The following is a 7,757-nucleotide window of genomic DNA, read 5'->3' on the forward strand; positions in this document are numbered from 1 at the left end:
AGATTTAGAAGCAATAAAATTTGGCATGCATTTTCTCGTATTCAGAATTCCTGCATGTTAAAAAGAAATTATAGCGTTCTTCCCACATTGCACTGCTCTGAGGCCCTCACAGACCCATTCATTAACCGAACACATTACAGAAAGCACACCATTTAGGTTAAAAGGCCCTTCGGATAACAGATATGCATGCACGAAGCAAATATTTCAGTGTAGCCCCGCCTTTTGATTATGACAATAATAGAGGCAAACGGATACGCGTTTGCTGTAACGTGCTGCTCGGTGATGGATCCACTGAGTGGTGAAAACTCTGATTGCAAAGCAGCACACAGAGAAAGCATTATGACAACAAAACCTATCTTTGTAACTATCAGGAAGTGGGAGTTTTACTACTTGGAGAAAAATGAAAGCTTCCTGGGGAATTGTATTTCAGAAGAGTTCTGTAATATGTGAATCCTAAACATATTTCAGCTGCCCATGGAGCGGTGGGTGTAGACAGATAAGGGTTGAGGGATGGTGGCCACCCAGCTCAGAAATATTTCTTCCAAGTCACTACCTAGGGCTCAGAAGCCCCCTATTAAAATTCAATCAGTTCCTTGGGGACATTTGTCTACCACTGGGACACTAACGTGTTTAACAGACGGTTCCTTGAAATCATGGGAACCAAAATGCCACTACATCAAGCCATATAACACAAGACTATGTCAAGTTGGTTTTGTTCTGGGGACAGTTAATAGTGTTAACTGGGGGGAGGTGTCAAAAGAGGGAAAAGAGGGTAACAAAATGTGATCTTACACACAAAATAGAGGAAAAGATAAATTACAAATCGAAAAAATATATTTGCGACACATACCACCAACAAAGGATTAGTATTGAGGATATACAAAGAACTACTATAGGTCTGTAAGAAAGGAGCGAACAAGATGATAGAAAGAAAAGGACAGAAGACGTAAAGAACCATCTCACAGAAGGCAAAACACAAATGGCCAATAAATATTTGAGGAAATATCAAGGAAATGCATAACGAGTTGCATCTGATTTCCATTTAATTGGCAAAATTAAGAAAGATGACACTGGGCTTCCCTGGTGGCGCAGTGGTTGAGAGTCTGCCTGCCAATGCAGGGGACGTGGGTTCGTGCCCCGATCCGGGAGGATCCCACATGCCGCGGAGCGGCTGGGCCCGTGAGCCATGGCCGCTGAGCCTGTGCGTCCGGAGCCTGTGCGTCCGGAGCCTGCGCGTCCGGAGCCTGTGCTCCGCAATGGGAGAGGCCACAACAGTGAGAGGCCCACGTACCGCAAAAAAAAAAAAAAAAAAAAAAAAAGATAACACTAAATATTAGAGACAATATGGATCCAGAGGATTGCCACGGGGAGAGAAAATTGATAAAATCTCACTGGAAAAGAATTTGGCATTATCTTATAAAGTTAAATAGTCATATATCCTACAACCCCCAAATTCTGTTTCTGGGTATATACTCAAGAGAAACGGGTACATAAGTGTACCCGGAAGGATGTACAAAAGCATTCATAGCAATACTATTCTCGGAAGAAAAAATCTGGAACAATTCCAAATGGATAAGGAAATTCTAGAGTACATCACAATGAAACATTGTAAAGCACTCAAAACTAATGAACGGCAGCTACACACAACTATGTGGTTGACTCTTGGCAATACCATATTGTTGAAAAATGTTAGTTCCAGGAGACTACAGACAACATGATTTCTTTTTCTGAAAACTTTAAAACAACCAAGTAAGCAATATAGTGTTAGAGATGCACATATGTAATAAAACTATCTTTTAAAGGGGATGATGAGCACAAGATCCATGTGAGTCCAGCAGACTATTCGGGTCTAATAAAATTGGGCACATGGGTGGTTGCTCTGTTGTTCTCCGAAGTTTTCTGTATGGTTGAAATATTTCGTAATAAATTATTTTAAAAGCAGTACTTTAACATCAGACAGGCCTGCTGTATTGGAGTTTTCGTCCTCTTACCAGCAACCGTAGATGAGACACTTGAACTTTCCAGTTAAAGATCTCATTTCCTTATGTGGAAAACTGGAGCAGTAATAAAGCACACCAATGTGTAAAGGACATCGTACAGGGCTTTGCAATAGCTATTACTTTAAAAAGCAATTTTTTTTCTGTTAATAATAATATAATTAATGCAATTATTTTCCTTCTCCTATACATAATGTCCTTACATCTACCAAAAAAAATAAATAAATAACAGGTCAGTCATATCGAGCCTTTTGACCTAATTGATGTAGCACATGCTTCGGGACAGTGTGTGAGATGTATTTACTTACAAGAAGGCTGGGCAGGTCCAGGCTTGGATGAAACCTAAAGTATGAAAGGTAATAAGTATTGGTGCCCACACATCCATCGGCGTTCCCTAAGAGCTCCAAAGCCTCTACCTGCTGCCTTATCTCTGCTATTTCCTATTTAGGAGTTAACAGATAACAGAGGTGTGTGAGTATTCCTGTGTTTTGAGAGAGGATTCTTAGAAATAAAATATCTTTCAGATCCAAAGTCCTGATATAAATAGCAGATTAGATTCTGCCCTAAACCCCCTCAAATCACACCAAGTAGAAATTTCTTGTAAAACAGGACTGGAGCTGGGAATGCAAAAGTCATGTGCCCTGACTTCTGAGCCAATATTCCTGCATTTATACACACACACACACACACACACACACAATTTTCTCACCCAACCTCTGCTTCTACATGTAAGTAGAGCCATCTAGAACAGGCTGAACATTGTATCCTGATATCCTGTTGTGGTCTGCAGAGTAAAGGTCTTGTCCCTGGAAGTACACATGGTCTCCCTTGAGAGGGACAATCATCCCAGAGTCAGTTATCCAAAGAGTTGGCAGGTTCCCGAAAGGCAAGCCTCAGGCAGGGAAGAGAATCTTGTTTCTCTCAGAGCCTCATTTTATAGGCTCTGTTCTTCAAGGAGTCAAGACGCCTGGGGTGAGCTCCTGGGTAATACATGCTGAAGTGATGCCCCCCCCACCCCGCCCATGGAGACAGGCTGGGAGCCGGAATGAGATGAATCCTTTCGTATCCAAAGAGCAAGCTGTAGCCTTCACATCGATTCTGTAGTGTAGCACCTTCCCTGGGTTTGTTTCTCTTTGGCTTTCTTCCCAGGGACTCAGTAAAGAATTGTTGGAGCACGCCAGCACCGTCCTCCTGTTCCCATGCTTGTCTTGCTAACATGCATTCCTGTGTGAGAATTAGTGGTGGGTCCTCCAATAAGAGCTAATTTTTATGTTTTTAAATTCATAAAGTGAAAACAGGATTATAAAGAATGTTTGAACGTGGAATAACATGTCTCCCTATGACTCATGCCCAGAAGTTCTTACCAAACACCCCTTCCTCCAATGGAGAGACTTTTCCCACTACTACCAACTAGATCAGTGAGTTAGCTCTTTCTGTGTAACAAACCACTCCAAAACTTAGTGATCTGAAACACCACTTATTTTGTATTATCTCACGATTATGTGGGTGGGCAATCTGGGCCAGGCTCAGCAGGGTGGTTCTTCTGCTGGTCTCCCTGGGATCACTTCTGTGGCTGCATAAAGCTCACAGGTGGGATGAGGGCTGCTTGGTCTAGGATGGCCTCATTCACATGTTAGGCAGCTGGTGGTGGCTGTCAGCTGGGGTAGGCAGGGCCACTGGGCCACATGTCTCCAGCAGGCTTGCCCTGTTCATTGACAGTGTGTTGGTTGAGGGTTCCAAGAGCAGCGGGAGAAGACAACTTCAATGTGCAATTGCTTCTCAGGTCTCTGTGTCACATTTAGTAATGTCCCATTGACTAAAGACAAGCACATGGCCAAGTCCAGAGTCGGTTTAGGAGGGTATAAATACAAGAAGGGAATTATCACAGCCACTTTTTTAAACAATCTTCTATACCAGCCTTAAGTAGCCTGGATCTTATTTTATGAGATAGGAAAGAATTTTCCTTGGACACACCACACATCCATACACACTAACATACTTACGTCCACACATGCACACAAAGATTCATTGCATATTCTCATGTTAAAGGACATGTATGTACACATCACAGTTACACATGCCCCAGACACGGACACATGCCCACAGGAGAGAGTTACATGGAGATACACATAAAGCTGGTCGTGTGTATAGGCACAAAAGACCATTTATAAGGCAAGGTTTTTGCTGTACACACTCCGTTTCATTTTAGCTTTCAGCTTTTCCTTGAGAAAATCTGCCACGGCAAATTCTCGAGGAGGAATCTGCTGCTACAACCCATCCTTTGATATGAAGGGTTAAGCGATTAAAGATGACCCAGCCTGCCAGCTGCAGGCCCGTCTCTGTGGTCTGATTTCTCAAGATGATACAGCTCACTTCCCAGTGGTGACTGCAAGATTTAAATCTAAGTCAGGAGAGAGAAAAATGCAATTCTTAGTGCAGTGTTAGAGCACAGCCAGAGACAACATAACCGATGAACAGACAGAGTTTTACAGAATTGTTTAACCATTTCACCGGATGGAAAATAAGGAGATGCATTTTCATAGAGCTTCAGAGCTGCAGGACCTTAAGAGGTCCCCTGGTCTAGAACTCTGAGTATCTAAAATGGATGTGCTCTGTTCTAGAAAAGATATGGCTTTTTAAATAAAGATCTCTTCATTCTCTACTGAAAGCATATGACTTTGTCCTATGTTTTCATATCTCTATGCATATATTATCAACAATTTATAATTAATAAGTGTTTACATTCATAAAGTTTTAAAGTAGTATTATGGGAAAATATATTTAAAGTACGATTACATGTATTTTCATTTCTCTCACATTTTTTATGACTATGGGGGGAAAATCTTTTTTTCTACAGGGGCAAAATTTCTAGAGAATGTGTATCTGAAGAGCCAAAAGGGGTTTCAAATATGGAACATTCTTATAAGCTCACCAAGTCTCCCTGTAGACTCCCAGCCCAGGACAGATCTGTAATTCCACTCTGCAACTCCCCATGTGAACTACCTTTAAAACTGATCCCCCTACTTAATGCTTTCTGGATCCAGCCAAGTTCAGCCCTGCCCTCTCCCTTGCCCAAGCCCACCTGGCTGATGGATCACACCCAGTGTCTCAGTCTTTTTGGGCTGCTATAACAAAGTACCCTAAACCAGGTGGCTTAAACAACAAACATTTATTTCTCACAGTTCTGGAGGCTAAGAGTCCGAGATCAAAGTGCCAACAGATTCAGTGTCTGGTGAGGGCCAACTCTCTGCTTCCAGATGGCTGTCTTCTCCCTGCGTCCTTGCATTGCAGGAGGGGCAAGGGAGCTTGCGCTCTAGAGCCTGCGAGCCACAACTACTGAGCCTGTGTGCCACAACTACTGAAGTCTGCGCACCTAGAGCCCGTGTTGCACAACAAAAGAAGCCACTGCAGTGAGAAGCCAGTGCACCACAACGAAGAATAGCCCCCCACTCTCCACGAATAGAGAAAGCCCACACACGGCAACAAGGACCAAACACAGCCAAAAATAAATAAATAAAATAATTTTTTTTAAAAAAATGATAGACTAGGGAACCACAGACCTCCTGAATGATGTACCTCAACATCTCCAGGTTCCTTTACAGCCAGGAGAAGCCCCCATGGTGTGACTGTCACACACACACACACACACACACACACACACACACACTCAGAGAATGGGTCCTGCTCTGACGAACTGATACAGTTGCATGTTTTAACAATGCATTAAACATAAATCTATCCCGCAATTTTTTTTAAAGAAGCTTTTAAAAAGGGTACAACGCGCTAGTCCAACAATCTATGAAAACGAGAATGGTAAAGCTGGTGATAAATAGAGTTTAAATATGAGTGAGGTGGCACTAACTTCACACAAAAGGCGAGGAAGGTCTGACCCCTCACTCAGAGGCTGTCTTCATCCCCAAAAGTGTATTTCCCCTCACATCACCTCAAATCATTATCTGGCAATCCTGTAGGCCAGGGAGCAGCTGGTTAGAAAACAAAGGTCCAGAGAGAAGAGGTCACAAAGGAGTTGTGCTAGAGGCAAAAGGAGACAGGTCGTGGCTCCTCCCCCATATCTGGAAGGGCACTCCTGGGTCTCCCTGCCTGTCCAAACCTCCATCTCCCCCAGCACTGCCCTCAGGATGAAAGCCATATCCCAAGTTTCCAAAGGCAGGGTCTGAGTCTTAGATGCTTAGATGCTTCCCATCTACCCTCAGAACCTAGCATGGAGGGGGCTATACACTGGGCCCTCTGGGGTGGAGGCTGTGGTCAAGCATATGGAAGAGTCCCTCGAATTCTGCCAAATACAGCTCCAGGGAGGCGGCAGCCCGCAAAAGCTGCCAGGAAGGGGTGGGCGGGGATCTGCTCAGAGGGTTGGACACACCCCTGCTTGGAGTTTAGAATGAAGTATATGCCTGCCCAGTGCCCCTCAAGCTCCAAGGCTGGGATTTCATACTTCATTCTCTGCACTTGAAAATGCTTACTTTGAAGGGAAGGAAAAAGTCAACAAAAAACATCAGCCCATTGCTAAGCCACGAGAGCTGACTACGTTCCTGCAGCCTGTCTTGGACCAACCATCCCAGAGAAGACAGGAGTACAAAGCACCCACCATTTGGAAGCTGACGGAGCAGTTTGGGAAGTCAACACGTTCACGGACATGAATGAACAGTGAGGTTCCCATCGGAGTTCTCAGCCCTTAAATGCTCTCGGGTCTCCGAGTTCAGATCTCTGAAAAGATGTGAGGGCATAAAAGCCAGAAGGGCTTTCGTGGGAGGTTTGAACCTGGGCCTGAGCCTCAAAGAATGAGCAGGTTGGGATGGGCTGTGTGATGAGGTACAGGGGGCCATCACAGGCACAGGAAAGAGCTACAGCTCAAAGGAGTCCAGTTGGAAATGAAACAACAGACGCTGCCTGGCCAGGGTAAAAGGTTTGAATCGAGAGACAGAAAAGATACTGGAGGGTCAGCAGGTTCCGATCACATGGCCCTTGAATGCCATGAGGAAGAAGCTGACCTGTTCATCCACTTGGCAGGGAAAACAACATCAATGGCTCCCCCTTGGTCCTTCGGCATTTAGCGGAAATGGAAAGGAACACAAGTGAGATGGGAAATCGAAGACCGGGATGGTACCAAGGCCTAGTATTGGACCCAAGGCCCTTGCAAATGGTCCCAGTGCAGATCCAGTCTGTCCTGTAGTCACTAGGGCAGTTCTGGAAGCTGGTAGTGTCCTGATGCTGCACTGCACCTCCCCCAACACGCTGCAAGCTCTTCTCAGATGGCCGTGCTTAGGCAGCTCCAGCCTTAACCATGCAGGATCACGAGTGGTGGCAGCACCAACGAGGAGCCCCTGGCCGGTCACAGAACCTCAGGTAGGTGTGGGGACAGGCTGCTTGGGTTCACTCGGGGACAGTTGTTTAACTGCTGCCCCGTCTCCCTCTGCCAAGGGTAGGAGATGGGGCTGGATGGAGGTGATGTCCTAGGCTTATGGAGCCAGAAACTCCTTGATACTGAATACCTCTCTGCAGAGTATAAGAGGGATAAAAGAAAATTAGAATTAAGACAATGAATATAAATCTGGTAAAATAAGTTATTCATTTTTCATTTTCATTGCATACCAGGCAATATGGTATGTAGCTTGACTGTGAAGACCAGTTGTAGGAGAAAGCAGTAACGATCTGGGAGACATCTGGATGGCCCATGAAGAGTCTCCCCAGTCCACCTGCCCCCATGCCTTCACTCCATTTTTCCATTAGACCTTTACTGAT

The 7,757-nt window shown here is 44.7% G+C and overlaps 1 pseudogene; it reads right to left on the reverse strand.

The window, feature by feature from the left end:
* Positions 1 to 7,065, reverse strand: part of LOC117198018 (60S ribosomal protein L12-like) — a 93,143-nt pseudogene extending 86,078 nt beyond the window's left edge.
* Positions 7,066 to 7,757: the final 692 nt, after the last annotated feature.

This window comes from Orcinus orca, chromosome 15, assembly GCF_937001465.1.
Source record: "Orcinus orca chromosome 15, mOrcOrc1.1, whole genome shotgun sequence".
NCBI lineage: Eukaryota > Metazoa > Chordata > Mammalia > Artiodactyla > Delphinidae > Orcinus > Orcinus orca.